This window comes from Eubalaena glacialis, chromosome 16 (genome assembly GCF_028564815.1).
Source record: "Eubalaena glacialis isolate mEubGla1 chromosome 16, mEubGla1.1.hap2.+ XY, whole genome shotgun sequence".
Lineage (NCBI taxonomy): Eukaryota > Metazoa > Chordata > Mammalia > Artiodactyla > Balaenidae > Eubalaena > Eubalaena glacialis.
In genome coordinates, this window is record NC_083731.1 from 18,854,512 (window position 1) to 18,870,213 (window position 15,702).

Consider the following 15,702-nt stretch of genomic DNA (forward strand, 5'->3'; position numbering starts at 1 on the left):
TTAGTTTCAGGTGTACAGCATAGTGATTTAGTATTTTTCCAGATTATACTCTATTAAATGTAATATACATAATTCCCTGTGCTGTACAATATATCCTTGTTGCTTATCTATTTTATATATAGTGGTTTGTATCTCTTAATCCCGTACCCCTAACTTGCCCCCCATTCCCTCTCCCCTCTTCCAAACACCAGTCTGTTTTCTATATCTGTGAGTCTGTTTCTGTTTTGCTGTATACATTTGTTTGTGTTATTTTTCAGATTCCACATGTAAGTGATATCATACAGTATTTGTCTTTCTCCATCTGACTTATTTCACTAAACATAATATTCTATAGGTCTTTTTTATTATTCCCAAACAATAGAAGTTTATTTATTGCTCACATGAAATCTTAAATTGTGATTCCATCCATGTCGTTCCTCCATGTCTCAGTTCCTTCTGTCTTGAGAGTCTGCTCTTCTCAGGAGCAATAAATGGAGAAAGAGTATGGAGCACCGCACACCTGATGCTTCGATGGGCAGTTTGGGAGGTAGCACACTTCATTTCCACTCACATCCTACTGAATAGAAGTCAGTCACAAGGCCATATCTAATTTCAATGAGTGCCTAAAGAATGTAGGCCCAGGAAGAAGAGGAAATCATTTTCTAATCAGCAGCCTCTGACACATAGCGTTTTAATCATTAATGCTTTTCACAGAATTACTACAAATTGCATCTTCTGAGGAAAATTTAATATGTTCACCACATCTTTCCTCAATATCCATTAAGGATTCCCTGAACTCTGACTAATATCTTCTTATTGTCTTCATATCATAACATTGTCTGAAATATACTTCTATGGAAATATCATGTTGGGATATGACTGTCATACACATCTATGAGTTCATTTAAAAACATTATGGAACACCTCCCAGATCTAAGATTTATGAGAAAGAGTCACTATTGCAGAAAAGCTCTTTATGGTCACGTATGCAGGAAGAGAAGAATAACAAAGTCAATTCTGCCAAATCACTACCATAGTGCAATTTACTTTGTATATTTCATACTTCAATGTATAAGGTCATGACTTATTTCTAACAGACAAGAAAAATACTTTCACTCATTTCCTTTTATGAATATGAAGAACATTAATGTGGCAATGAGATGGACTAACAAGAAAAGAGGTCTCTAACTTGCTATGAGTCAAAAATCAAGTCCCAGTTTGGACTATGATACTAAAGATAAAAGGATAAGAGTGAAAAAAACCTCCTTTATATCTATCTTTTAAAAATGAAGGGACAGAACTCTCAACCTCAGCAGCTTTATTTCTGAGACAGATTCAGGCCTTTGGGGAGTAATAGACATAGCACATTGTTTCCTGCTCTCCTGCTTGCATCTTCTAAAACCTGTGTGGTTTTTTTTTTTCTATTCAGAGAAATAGAGAACTAGTGTAACTTCTGGATCTTTGCACCTTTGGTACGCTGATGTAAGTCTGAGATGTGCTAACAGGTGAGCCAAGGTCAATGAGACTGTCATTTTTCTCTTTAGAGAAAGGAAGGGACTGTACTTGCCTATGTCACAGTTTTCCTTTCTTTGTAGTAGTTTGCTAACCTCTGTGAGCCTAGCAGTTGGGTACTAGGAAGGGAGTGGCAATTTGTTGTACATCTTCCCCTGTTATCATTTCCTCTTTGTTCCTAGACTATCATTTCACAAGTTATTTCAAGGAAAATTGGCGCCCACTAAGCTGAGGAAAAAACACACAGGTCTGTGGATTTTATTTGGTATTTTAGGCACAAAAAGTGGGGCTGCTGGAAATTTCCAAGTCACATGGAGCCAATCCCTACGTAATATCCATAATTATGCAAGAAAGTGATCATATTTTCAATCAATTTAGGGTGTAGGATAAATATCTAGGTGTAAGACATCAAGTAGAGAAATGATGACAGCAAGCTTTTCTTAACCTTTCTCACAACCCAGAACAATTGTGACTTGAGATATGGACCTACCCATTCCCTTAGCCTTGTGGGCTTCCGTGTTTGCTGGGCAGTGGTTACCTTTCCCCTGGCTTTTAGAGATACAAGCTCTAAACACATTGTTACAGTGTAATTTGCTTTATCATGCTGTAACTCATAGCAAGCCCATTTCAGGTGGGCTTTTACATCAGGTGGACTCTTGAATCACAAAACAAAATACTACTGTTTTCTACGCCTCCATACAGGAGCACTACCTCCTTGAAGCAAAGTATAGAACCGAATTTTCCTGGGGTATCATCAGTTGATTGCTCAGAACTGTGGAGATCAGGCATGAGACCTACAAAGCACAATGCTTATCTCTATAGGAGGTGGGGAAATGCCAGCGTAAAACTAATCAAGTAGGCCTTTACTTACAGAACTAAGGTACTTTCTGAGTACCCATGTGTCTCATGGTAGTTAAGAAATATATTACAATTCATGGAGAAGACTACAGGTAGGATTTGGGGATGTTTCTATTTCCTCAAATGCAATAGGATCAAATATTTGCCAGATAGAAGAAACTACTATTCATTGTTTCCCACCAAATTATCCACTGTACTTGAAATTATTTATTGTGCCTTTTTATATTTGTTGGCTATGTGTTAAGTATACATATTATTTTAGAAAAGTACACATTTTAACTATCTTAATCATATATATTCTTGTAATGTTTATTGAGGTCAGACTCTGAAGTAGTGCCTACAGTCTTGTACATAATACGTATTTCTAAGTTCTTTCATTTTCATCCTATGACACAAGGCAAGGATGATTGCAGACTCTTGGCAATTGTGATGACTCTGATATACTCACATTATTTAGTGAATGACACTGAATCAACCAGAGAAGACATTTATTGGAATTTAGGTTAGAATCTTCATTTTCTTTTCTTATGACATTTTCATTTCTTAAGTGATTATCTTTTCAAGATGAAAGACTTTTTTTTTCATTAGTTTACTGTGTATTGGGTTAAAAGAGAAAGAGAGTAGGACTCATTTTCAAGTTTTATATTTGAAATTGTAAGATCCTTTGTTCATGGGAAGAAATTAAATAATAGTTCTATCCCCAATTTATGGCTGGCCAATTACTTCACTCTCACCACGCTTACAGGCTGCCAAGATAATAATACATTGCTACTACTATGTCTTAAACCTTTAGCTGACCTAGTAAAGAAAACAAATTTTACTTAGGAACTAGCTTTTTCAAGACAGTGAATAAAACTTTCTTGCTTATAGGTAGAGTTTTGCATGCACGGATTTTTTTCTCCTCAGAAACTGAAAGGAAGAAAAACTGTGGGTCTAACAAGCTTAACAAAAGCAAACAAACAAAACCTAACAAATTAGTACACATAAGTCCTGAGAGCGTTTCTAGAAATCACTCACGGGAATTGTGGTTAAGCTAGAGGTGCGGTGCTGGCACAGAGGACTAAGTGGTTTCAGGTTCCTAAGAATCTTTCTTCCCTTTTCTCTCACGCATTTTATTACTCTTTCTATACCAGGATCCCTGCATTCTCCATCTAGCCCGTGACTAGGAAGTCTAATATTCAGGTGATGTCACAAGTGGTGCTCATTAGAATTGTTCCACAAATATTTAAGATATTTCTTCCAGTCCCTTACAGGATTGTACTTCATTTCCCCTTAGAGTTAGTTGTGGTCACATGCATTGTTTTTGGTCCATGAAATGCTAGTGGAGATAATGTGCTTTTTCTGGGTGAAATATGTAAGAGCCACTGTGTGATTTATCCTTTATCTCTTTCCTTCTCCTTTTTCTCAGACAATGGTTACTCCATCAGCCTGGATTCCAGAGAGAGAAGACATGGAGCAAAACCTCTGGACAACATGTACAGGACATGCAGTGTGAGATTAAATACATACATACATACATACTTATTATGAGGTGCCCAGATTTTGGAATCATTAGCATGCCCTAACATATCCTGCCTGATATACACCAATGTAGAGAGGGCGGTATTTCAGAATAAATTTTCCCAGAGCAATGTTTATTGTTTAAGCCTCCCCCACCTCCAAAAAAAAATTAACTAGCCCCAGGAGGGGCAGTCATTTCCCAGCCAGAAAGGTTTTTTAAGGTGTCAAAACATCATAATATATAGAAAATTAAACATATATACAATGCACAGTGGATAAACCAATCTCAATGCCAAGGAGGCAGGGATGCATATACATTCTGCAGGAGGCCCTGAAAAATTATACAGCATTAGGTGTGAGAGGGTATAACCCACATGCAGAGAAGGGGAGCAAATATGTGGGAACAAGACATAATCTATCTCCAGAGATACAGACAATTTACAAAAGCATGAACAGCAACATACACATTTTCAGCCTAGGTAGGAAAATATGCAAATTAATAATACAATGGTAATTTCCGGTGCAGATGGGAAAACGTTGTTTTAACTTCTCAGATGATAATTTGACCTTAGAGATCAGGACTTTTACTCCCAGCATTTCATCTTGATTAGAACTTAAGAATATAATACAATAAACTTTAAAAAGTTACCAAGCAACTCTATGCCAATAAAATGGACAACCTGGAAGAAATGGACAGATTCTTAGAAATGCACAACCTGCCGAGACTGAACCAGGAAGAAATAGAAAATATGAACAGACCAATCACAAGCACTGAAATTGAAACTGTGATTAAAAATCTTCCAACAAACAAAAGCCCAGGACCAGATGGCTTCACAGGCAAATTCTATCAAACATTTAGAGAAGAGCTAACACCTATCCTTCTCAAACTCTTCCAAAATATTGCAGAGGGAGGAACACTCCCAAACTCATTCTACGAGGCCACCATCACCCTGATACCAAAACCAGACAAAGATGTCACAAAGAAAGAAAACTACAGGCCAATATCACTGATGAACATAGATGGAAAAATCCTCAACCAAATACTAGCAAACAGAATCCAACAGCACATTAAAAGGATTATACACCATGATCAAGTGGGGTTTATTCCAGGAATGCAAGGATTCTTCAATATATGCAAATCAATCAACGTGATACATCATATTAACAAATTGAAGGAGAAAAACCATATGATCATCTCAATAGATGCAGAGAAAGCTTTCGACAAAATTCAACACCCATTTATGATAAAAGCCCTGCAGAAAGTAGGCATAGAGGGAACTTTCCTCAACATAATAAAGGCCATATATGACAAACCCACAGCCAACATGGTCCTCAATGGTGAAAAACTGAAACCATTTCCACTAAGATCAGGAACAAGACAAGGTTGCCCACTCTCACCACTATTATTCAACATAGTTTTGGAAGTGTTAGACAGCAATCAGAGAAGAAAAAGAAATAAAAGGAATCCAAATCGGAAAAGAATAAGTAAAGCTGTCACTGTTTGCAGATGACATGATACTATACATAGATAATCCTAAAGATGCTACCAGAAAACTACTAGAGCTAATCAATGAATTTGGTAAAGTAGCAGGATACAAAATTAATGCACAGAAATCTCTTGCATTTCTATACACTAATGACGAAAAATCTGAAAGTGAAATTAAGAAAACACTCCCGTTTACCATTGCAACAAAAAGAATAAAATATCTAGGAATAAACCTACCTAAGGAGACAAAAGACCTGTATGCAGAAAATTATAGGACAGTGATGAAAGAAATTAAAGATGATACAAACAGATGGAGAGATATACCATGTTCTTGGATTGGAAGAATCAACATTGTGAAAATGACTCTACTACCCAAAGCAATCTACAGATTCAATGCAATCCCTATCAAACTACCACTGGCATTTTTCACAGAACTAGAACAAAAAATTTCACAATTTGTATGGAAACACAAAAGACCCCGAATAGCCAAAGCAATCTTGAGAACGAAAAATGGAGCTGGAGGAATCAGGCTCCCTGACTTCAGACTATATTACAAAGCTACAGTAATCAAGACAGTTTGGTACTGGCACAGAAACAGAAATATAGATCAATGGAACAGGATAGAAAGCCCCGAGATAAACCCGCGCACATATGGTCACCTTATCTTTGATAAAGGAGGCAAGCATATACAGTGGAGAAAGGACAGCCTCTTCAATAAGTTTTGCTGGGAAAATTGGACAGGTACATGTAAAAGTATGAAATTAGAACACTCCCTGACACCATACACAAAAATAAACTCAAAATGGATTAAAGACCTAAGTGTAAGGCCAGACACTGTCAAACTCTTAGAGGAAAACATAGGCAGAACACTCTATAACGTAAATCACAGCAAGATCCTTTTTGACCCAGCTCCTAGAGAAATGGAAATAAAAACACAAATAAACAAATGGGACCTAATGAAACTTAAAAGCTTTTGCACAGCAAAAGAAACCATAAACAAGACCAAAAGGCAACCCTCAGAATGGGAGAAAATATTTGCAAATGAAGCAACTGACAAAGGATTAATCTCCAAGATTTACAAGCAGCTCATGCAGCTCAATAACAAAAAAACAAACAACCCAATCCAAAAATGGGCAGAAGACCTAAATGGACATTTCTCCAAAGAAGATATACAGATTGCCAACAGACACATGAAAGAATGCTCAACATCATTAATCATTAGAGAAATGCAAATCAAAACTACAATGAGGTATCATCTCACACTGGTCAGAATGGCCATCATCAAAAAATCTAGAAACAATAAATGCTGGAGAGGGTGTGGAGAAAAGGGAACACTCTTGCACTGTTGGTGGGAATGTAAATTGATACAGCCACTATGGAGAACAGTATGGAGGTTCCTTAAAAAACTAAAAATAGAACTACCATACGACCCAGCAATCCCACTACTGGGCATATACCCTGAGAAAACCATAATTCAAAAAGAGTCATGTACCAAAATGTTCATTGCAGCTCTATTTACAATAGCTAGGACATGGAAGCAACCTAAGTGTCCATCAACAGATGAATGGATAAAGAAGATGTGGCACATATATACGATGGAATACTACTCAGCCATAAAAAGAAATGAAATGGAGGTATTTGTAATGAGGTGGATGGAGTTAGAGTCTGTCATACAGAGTGAAGTAAGTCAGAAAGAGAAAAACAAATACAGTATGCTAACACATATATATGGAATCTAAGGGGAAAAAAAAAAAAGGTCATGAAGAACCTAGTGGCAAGACGGGAATAAAGACACAGACCCACTATAGAATGGACTTGAGGATATGGGGAGGGGGAGGGGTGAGATGTGACAGGGTGAGAGAGTGTCATGGACATATATACACTACCAAATGTAAAACAGATAGCTAGTGGGAAGCAGCCGCATAGCACAGGGAGATCAGCTTGGTGCTTTGTGACCACCTAGAGGGGTGGGATAGGGAGGGTGGGAGGGAGGGAGATGCAAGAGGGAAGAGATAGGGGAACATATGTATATGTATAACTGATTCACTTTGTTATAAAGCAGAAACTAACACACCATTGTAAAGCAATTATACTTCAATAAAGATGTTTAAAAAAAAAAAAAAAGTTACCACAAGGACATTCATCACAGCGTGGCTTATAAAAGCACCACACTGGATATCTTCTCAATATCCCATGGAATTGTTGGGAATTATTGAAATAAGTTATAGCACCCCCATGTATTAAAATATTATAATGCCATTAAAATCACAGTGTGAAATTCCGTTTATGAAATAAGTAAAGTGAGTTGAGACTCTCAGTATGTTTTGTGAAGTGAAACACTTGAATGAATCAATGTACCCATTATACTACCTGTGATTATTTCTGGTTATTTGAATAATGGACAACTTTTTCTTTGAACCAGTTTGCATTTTTCTAATTAGTTTATAGGTAACAGACATTACAGGCAATTAAAAATTATTTTTAAAAAATGGAGCCAGGGGCTTCCCTGGTGGCGCAGTGGTTGAGAGTCTGCCTGCCAATGCAGGGGACACGGGTTCGAGCCCTGGTCTGGGAAGATCCCACATGCCGCAGAGCAACTGGGCCCGTGAGCCACAATTACTGAGCCTGCACGTCTGGAGCTTGTGCTCCGCAACAAGAGAGGCCATGATAGTGAGAGGCCCGTGCACCGCGATGAAGAGTGGCCCCCGCTTGCCACAACTAGAGAAAGCCCTCACACAGAAACGAGGACCCAACACAGCCATAAATAAAAATAAAATTAAAAAAAAAAAAAAAAAAAAAGCTTGCCTTCAATTAAAAAAAAAAAAAAAAAAAAAATGGAGCCAGGCACGCCCATAATTTTCAGTAGATAGTGTCCACACAGGACATAACATTTTGTCTCTGTGTTCAAATCTGAGGAAAGACAAATTAAAAACAGTTATCAAAGCTGGGTACTCTGAATAACCTCTTCCACTGCTTTGTCAAGTGGAGTATTTTTAGACATTTCAGACACACACACTGTGCACCATTCACTTGCTCTCTGTCAGAGCCTTCTGTGTCCTATAATTTTACACTCTAAAAATAGTGGTGAAATATTGATTTCCTCTCTAACTTCTGCCCAGCCTTTAGTTGGATGCCTGGTAAGGATTCCACTCTGAGAAGATCAGTACTTGACCCTGCACTTTGTTCTTTAGTGAAGAAGTACATTGCATCTTCATACTCTCACCTCTGGCTGTCTATGTCTTTTTCTTGGCATTTGTGTTGTTATAGTACATTCAAAGGAGGATCATTATTTTACTTTAAACCCAGCCAATGCTAAAGTATCCAAAGTGTGTACAGGTTTTCCAAGAAGGCAAACACCTATTCCCAAAAAGGCAGTAGCTATATTGGTTATTTGTTTATTTATTCATAAATAAATTGCCATGGATTAAACTCAGCAATAGATACAAATTTGTAACATTTCCTTGGAGTATTAGTTGTAATGAGCAACTAAATTATAATCTCTCTGAAAACAGAAAGATTTATTTATCTTTTTTTTGGATTTATGTCAAAATAAGTATTTAGTACATAGTGAATCATAGAAGAAACTAAAAAGATCAGTTGCAAACATAAGCATACGTCAGAATTTTGTATATGATTCCTTCATTCACTTATTTTCCCAACAAATATTAAATTATTAATTATTTAGTAATTATTAATTTATTAAATAGTTTAGTGGAAGACTATAATATAAAGTCAATACTTTCAATCAATGAAAAAAATGATCAATGAATAAATGATGTTGGGACAATTTGAATAAATCAAACCCAATACCACTGTGGCAAGGAGGCATATACTTTCTGTAGGAGGCTCTGAAAAGTCATTTGGGTTTGGGTAACACAATTGAGGGTAAAATTGGTTCCTAATGTAATATGTTTTCAGTTTCTTTATTTTAGTGAGTCTGTAGCCTTATTTAAGCAAAACTTGAATCAGTAATGGATGGGAAATTTAAGTTTCTAAGGACTTTGTAATATAATATCACACAATATTATAGTGATGAATAAGTTTTTAAAGTGGTATAAATGTTAGTTTAACTTAGCTAGTCTTTCAAAGAACTAGAAGTATTTATATGAAAGTAATTGAAATTAAATACAAGTTGCAGAAAAGAGGAAATATACCAAACAGTGTAATGTTTATGTTTAAGCCATTAAAATAATAGGAAATGTGGAAAAATAAGCACATTATTTGTAGAGTAAAATCAAGGAGTGTTAATAACTCATTCTTTTCTAAAGTAAATACCTTAAAGCTTTTTAGACTTATACAACTTTTTCAGAAAACAGACTATTACAAAAATATCTTTAAAAATGCAATGATATAGAATGTTATAAATTGTATATAACTTGTTTTCATGGAAAAAGAATATCATCCTTGCTCTATTTGTAGATACTTTATACATTTTTATATAAATTATTTAGCAAAATATCTAAGCCTAAATATGTCTTCTACTGAACATCTTCTTAATAATAACAATCCAGATGGCAAAAGTGGGGTTTGTCTGGAGTATCTGCTGCTGTGATTGGAGGCCTGGGGTGTAGAAAACACAGGGTGAAGGGAGAGACAGCGGACAAGTTTGAGAGCCCTGGCCTGGCTGCCCTGAGGCTAGTATCACAATAAATTAGCTCTTCAAAGGATTATTCCTAAAACATTAGCACCTGCTCGGAAGGGGAGAGGCAGCAAGTTCAAAGGAGGGCCTCTGGAGTGTGGAGTTCCAGAGTTTGGAGGCAGCAAACTCACCAACATCCGCTGATTTGTTCTGATGTCTTGGAGTAAGCATTTGCTCTTGTGCACATGAGGAGAGTCTGAAGGGAACTCTGTGGAGTTAGACAGGGAAGACGAATTGTGCCCAAATCAGTGCATACCTATCAGTGCCAATGAATTACGCCCCTGAACGTCTAGCTCTTCAAAACAGAGCCATGTGGTTGACAGGGTCTTCGTGCTCTGACCAGGTGTCAGGCCTGAGCCTCTGAAGTGGCAGAGCCGAGTTCAGGACATTGGACCACCAGAGGCCTCCTGGCCTCACGTAATATCAATCAGCAAGAGCTCTCCCAGAGATCTCCATCTCAATGCTAAGACCCAACTCCACTCAATGACCAGCAAGCTCCAGTGATAGACACCCCATGCCAAACAACTAGCAAGACAGGAACCCCACCCATTAGCAGAGAGGCTGCCTAAAATCACACTAAGTTCACAGACACACCAAAACACACCACCAGACATGGTCCTGCCCATCAGAAAGACAAGATCCAGCCTCATTCACCAGAACACAGGCACCAGTCCCCTCCAACAGGGAGCCTACAAACCCACTGAACCAACTTTATCCATTGGGGGCAGACACCAAAAACAACAGGAACTACGAACTTGCAGCCAGTGAAAAGCAGACCCCAAACACAGTAAGTTAAGCAAAATGAGAAGACAGAGAAATATGTAGCAGAAAAGGAGCAAGGTAAAAACCCACCAGACCAAACAAATGAAGAGGAAATAGGCAGTCTAACTGAAAAAGAATTCAGCATAATGATAATAAAGATGATGCAAAATCTTGGAAATAGAATAGAGAAAATACAAGAAACTTTTAACAAGGACCTAGAAAAACTAAAGAGCAAACAAAAAATGGAGAACAACATAATAAATGAAATTAAAAATTCTCTAGAAGGAATCAACAGCAGAATAACTGACGCAGAAGAACGGATAAGTGACCTGGAAGATAAAACAGTGGAAATAACTACCGCAGAGCAGAATAAAGATAAAAGAATGATAAGAATTGAGGACAGTCTCAGAGACCTCTGGGACAACATTAAATGCACCAACATTTGAATTACAGGTGTCCCAGAAGAAGAAGAGAAAAAGAAAGGGACTAAGAAAATATTTGAAGAGATTATAGTTGAAAACTTCCCTAATATGGGAAAGGAAATAGTCAATCAAGTCCAGGAAAGGCAGTGAGTCCCATACAGGATAAATCCAAGGAGAAACAGGCCAAGACACATATTAATCAAACTATCAAAAATTAAATATAGAGAAAAATTATTAAAAGCAGCAAGGGAAAAGCAACAAATAACATACAAGGGAATCCCCATAAGGTTAACAGCTGATCTTTCAGCAGAAACTCTGCAAGCCAGAAGAGAGTGGCAGGGCACATTTCAAGTGATGAAAGGGAAAAACCTACAACCAAGATAACTCTACCCAGCAAGGATCTCATTCAGATTCAATGGAAAAATTAAAACCTTTACAGACAAGCAAGAGCTAAGAGAATTCAGCACCACCAAACCAGCTTTACAACAAATGCTTCTCTAGGCAGGAAACACAAGAGAAGGAAAAGACCTACAATAACAAACCCAAAACAATTAAGAAAATGGTAATAGAAACATACATATGAATGACTACCTTAAATGTAAATGGAATAAATGCTCCAACCAAAAGACATAGACTGGCTGAATGGATACAAAAACAAGACCATATATATGCTGTCTACAAGAGACCCTTTTCAGACTTAGGGACACATACAGACTGAAAGTGAGGGGATGGAAAAAGATATTCCATGCAAATGGAAATCAAAAGAAAGCTGGAGTAGCAATTCTCATATCAGACAAAATGGACTTTAAAATAAAGACTATTACAAAAGACAAAGAAGGACACTACATAATGATCAAGGTATCAATCCAAGAGGAAGATATAACAATTATAAATATACAAGCACCCAACATAGGAGCACCTCAATACATAAGGCAAATGCTAACAGCCATAAAAGGTGAAATCGACAGTAACACAATAATAGTAGGGGACTTTAACACCCCACTTTCACCAATGGACAGATCAACCAAAATGAAATAAATAAGTAAACACAAGCTTTAAATGACACATTAAACACGATGGACATAATTGATATTTATAGGACATTCCATCCAAAAACAACAGATACACTTTCTTCTCAAGTGCTCATGGAACATTCTCCAGGATAGATCATATCTTGGGTCACAAATCAAGCCTTGGTAAATTTAAGAAAATTGAAATCGTATCAAGTATCTTTTCCAACCACAATGCTGTGAGACTAGATATCAATTACAGGAAAAAAAACTGTAAAAAAAACAAACATATGGAGGCTAAACAATACGCTACTAAATAACCAAGAGATCAATGAAGAAATCAAAGAGGAAATCAAAAAATACCTAGAAACAAATGACAATGAAAACATGACAACCCAAAACCTATAGGATGCAGCAAAAGCAGTTCTAAGAGGGAAATTTATAGCAATACAATCCTACCTCAAGAAACAAGAAAAATCTCATATAAACAACCTAACCTTACACCTAAAGCAATTAAAGAAAGAAGAAAAAAACCCCCCAAATTTAGCAGAAGAACTCATAAAGATCAGAAATAAATGAAAAAGAAATGAAGAAAACGATAGTAAAGATCAATAAAACTAAAAGCTGGTTCTTTGAGAAGATAAACAATATTGATAAACCATTAGCCAGACTTATCAAGCAAAAAAGGAAGACTCAAATCAACAGAATTAGGAATGAAAAAGGAGAAGTAACAACTGACACTGCAGAAATACAAAGGATCATGAGAGACTACTACAAGCGACTAGCAACTATAGGCCAATAAAATGGACAAACTGCAAGAAATGGACAAATTCTTAGAAAAGCACAACCTTCCAAGACTGAACCAGGAAGAAGTAGAAAATATAAACAGACCCACCACAAGCACTTAAATTGAAACTGTGATATATAATCTTCCAACAAACAAAAGCCCAGGACCAGATGGCTTCACAGGCAAATTCTATGAAACATTTAGAGAAGAGCTAACACCTACCTTCCAAAACTCTTCCAAAATATAGCAGAGGAGGAACACTCCCAAACTCATTCTACAAGGCCACCATCACCCTGATACCAAAACCAGGCAAAGATGTCACAAAAAAAGAAAACTGCTGGCCAATATCACTGATGAACATAGATGTGAAAATCCTCAACAAAATACTAGCAGACAGAATCCAACAGCACATTAAAAGGATCATACACCATGATCAAGTGGGGTTTATCCCAGGAATGCAAGGATTCTTCAATATACACAAATCAATCAATGTGATACACCATATTAACAAACTGAAGGATAAAATCCATATGATCATCTCAATAGATGCAGAAAAAGCTTTCAATAAAATTCAACACCCATTTATGATAAAAACCCTCCAGAAAGTAGGCATAGAGGGAACTTACCTCAACATAATAAAGGCTGTATATGACAAACCCAGAGCTAACATCGTTCTCAATTGTGAAAAACTGAAACCATTTCCACTAAGACCAGGAACAAGACAAGGTTGCCCAGTCTCACCACTATTATTCAACATAGTTTTGGATGTTTTAGCCACAGCAGTCAGAGAAGAAAAAGAAATAAAAGGAATCCAAATCAGAAAAGAAGAAGTAAAACTGTCACTGTTTGCAGATGACATGATATGATACATAGAGAATCCTAAAGATGCTACCAGAAAACTACTAGAGCTAATCAATGAATTTGGTAAAGTAACAGGATACAAAATTAATGCACAGAAATCTCTTGCATTCCTATACACTAATGATGAAAAATCTGAAGGAGAAATTAAGGAAACACTCCCATTTACCACTGCAACAAAAAGAATAAAATATCTAGGAATAAACCTACCTAAGGAGACAGAAGACCTGTATGCAGAAAACTATAAGACACTGATGAAAGAAATTAAAGATGATACAAACAGATGGAAAGATATACCATGTTCTTGGATTGGAAGAATCAACATTGTGAAAATGACTATACTACGCAAAGCAATCTAAAGATTCACTGCAATCCCTCTCAAAATACCAGCGGCATTTTTCACAGAACTAGAACAAAAAAATTTCACAATTTGCATGGAAACACAAAAGACCCTGAATAGCCAAAGCAATCCTGAGGAAAAAAATGGAGCTGGAGGAATCAGGCTCCCTGACTTCAGACTATACTACAAAGCTACAGTAATGAAGACAGTATGGTACTGGCACAAAAACAAAAATATAGATCATTGGAACAGGATAGAAAGCCCAGAGATAGACCCATGCACATATGGTCACCTTATCTTTAATAAAAGAGGCAGAAATATACAATGGCGAAAAGACAGCCTCTTTAATAAGTGGTGCTGGGACAACTGGACAGCTACATGTAAAAGAATGAAATTAGAACACTCCCTAACACCATACACAAAAATAAACTCAAAATGGATTAAAGACCTAAATGTAAGGCCAGACACTATCAAACTCTTAGAGGAAAACATAGGCAGAACACTCTATGACATAAATCACAGCAAGATCCTTTTTGACCCATCTCCTAGAGAAATGGATATAAAAACAAAAATAAACAAATGGGACCTAATGAAACTTAAAAGCTTTTGCGCAACAAAGGAAGCCATAAACAAGATGGAAAGACAACCCTCAGAATGGGAGAAAATATTTGCAAATGAAGCAACTGACAAAGGATTAATCTCCAAAATATACAAGCAGCTCATGCAGCTCAATATCAGAAAAACAAACAACCCAATCCAAAAATGATCAGAAGACCTAAATAGACATTTCTCCAAAGAAGATATACAGATTGCCAACAAACACATGAAAGGATGCTCAACATCACTAATCATTAGAGAAATGCAAATCAAAACTACAATGAGGTATCATCTCACACCAGTCAGAATGGCCATCATCAAAAAATCTAGAAACAATAAATGCTGCAGAGGGTGTGGAGAAAAGGGAACCCTCTTGCACTGTTGGTGGGTATGTAAATGGATACAGCCACTATGGAGAACAGTATGGAGGTTCCTTAAAACTAAAAATAGAACTACCATACGACCCAGCAATCCCACTACTGGGTATATACCCTGAGAAAACCATAATTCAAAAAGAGTCATGTACCACAACGTTCATTGCAGCACTATTTATAATAGCCAAGACATGGAAGCAACCTAAATGTCCATCGACAGATGAATGGATAAAGAAGATGTGGCACATATATGCAATGGAATATTATTCAGCCATAAAAAGAAACAAAATTGAGTTATTTGTAGTGAGGTGGATGGACCTAGAGTCTGTCATACAGAGTGAAGTAAGCCAGAAAGAGAAAAACAAATACTGTATGCTAACACATATATATGGAATCTAAAAAAACAAAATGGTTCTGATGAACCTAGGGACAGGACAGGAATAAAGACGCAGACCTACTAGAGAATGGACTTGAGGACAGGTGGAGGGGTAAGGGTAAGCTGGTACGAAGTGAGAGAGTGGCATGGACATATATACACTACCAAATGTAAAATAGATAGCTAGTGGGAAGCAGCCGCA

The 15,702-nt window shown here is 36.9% G+C and overlaps 1 long non-coding RNA gene across 2 annotated transcripts in view; it reads left to right on the top strand.

The window, feature by feature from the left end:
• The window catches only part of LOC133076566 (uncharacterized), an 83,725-nt gene extending 79,685 nt beyond the window's left edge, over positions 1-4,040 (top strand). Inside the window, exon 4 of one of the 2 annotated variants that reach the window (XR_009697554.1) lies at positions 3,758-4,040. This is a non-coding gene — a long non-coding RNA (uncharacterized LOC133076566). Of the gene's footprint in view, positions 1-1,408; positions 1,481-3,757 lie in introns of those variants that run through there. The other variant, XR_009697553.1, reaches the window with a different exon arrangement.
• Positions 4,041-15,702: the final 11,662 nt, after the last annotated feature.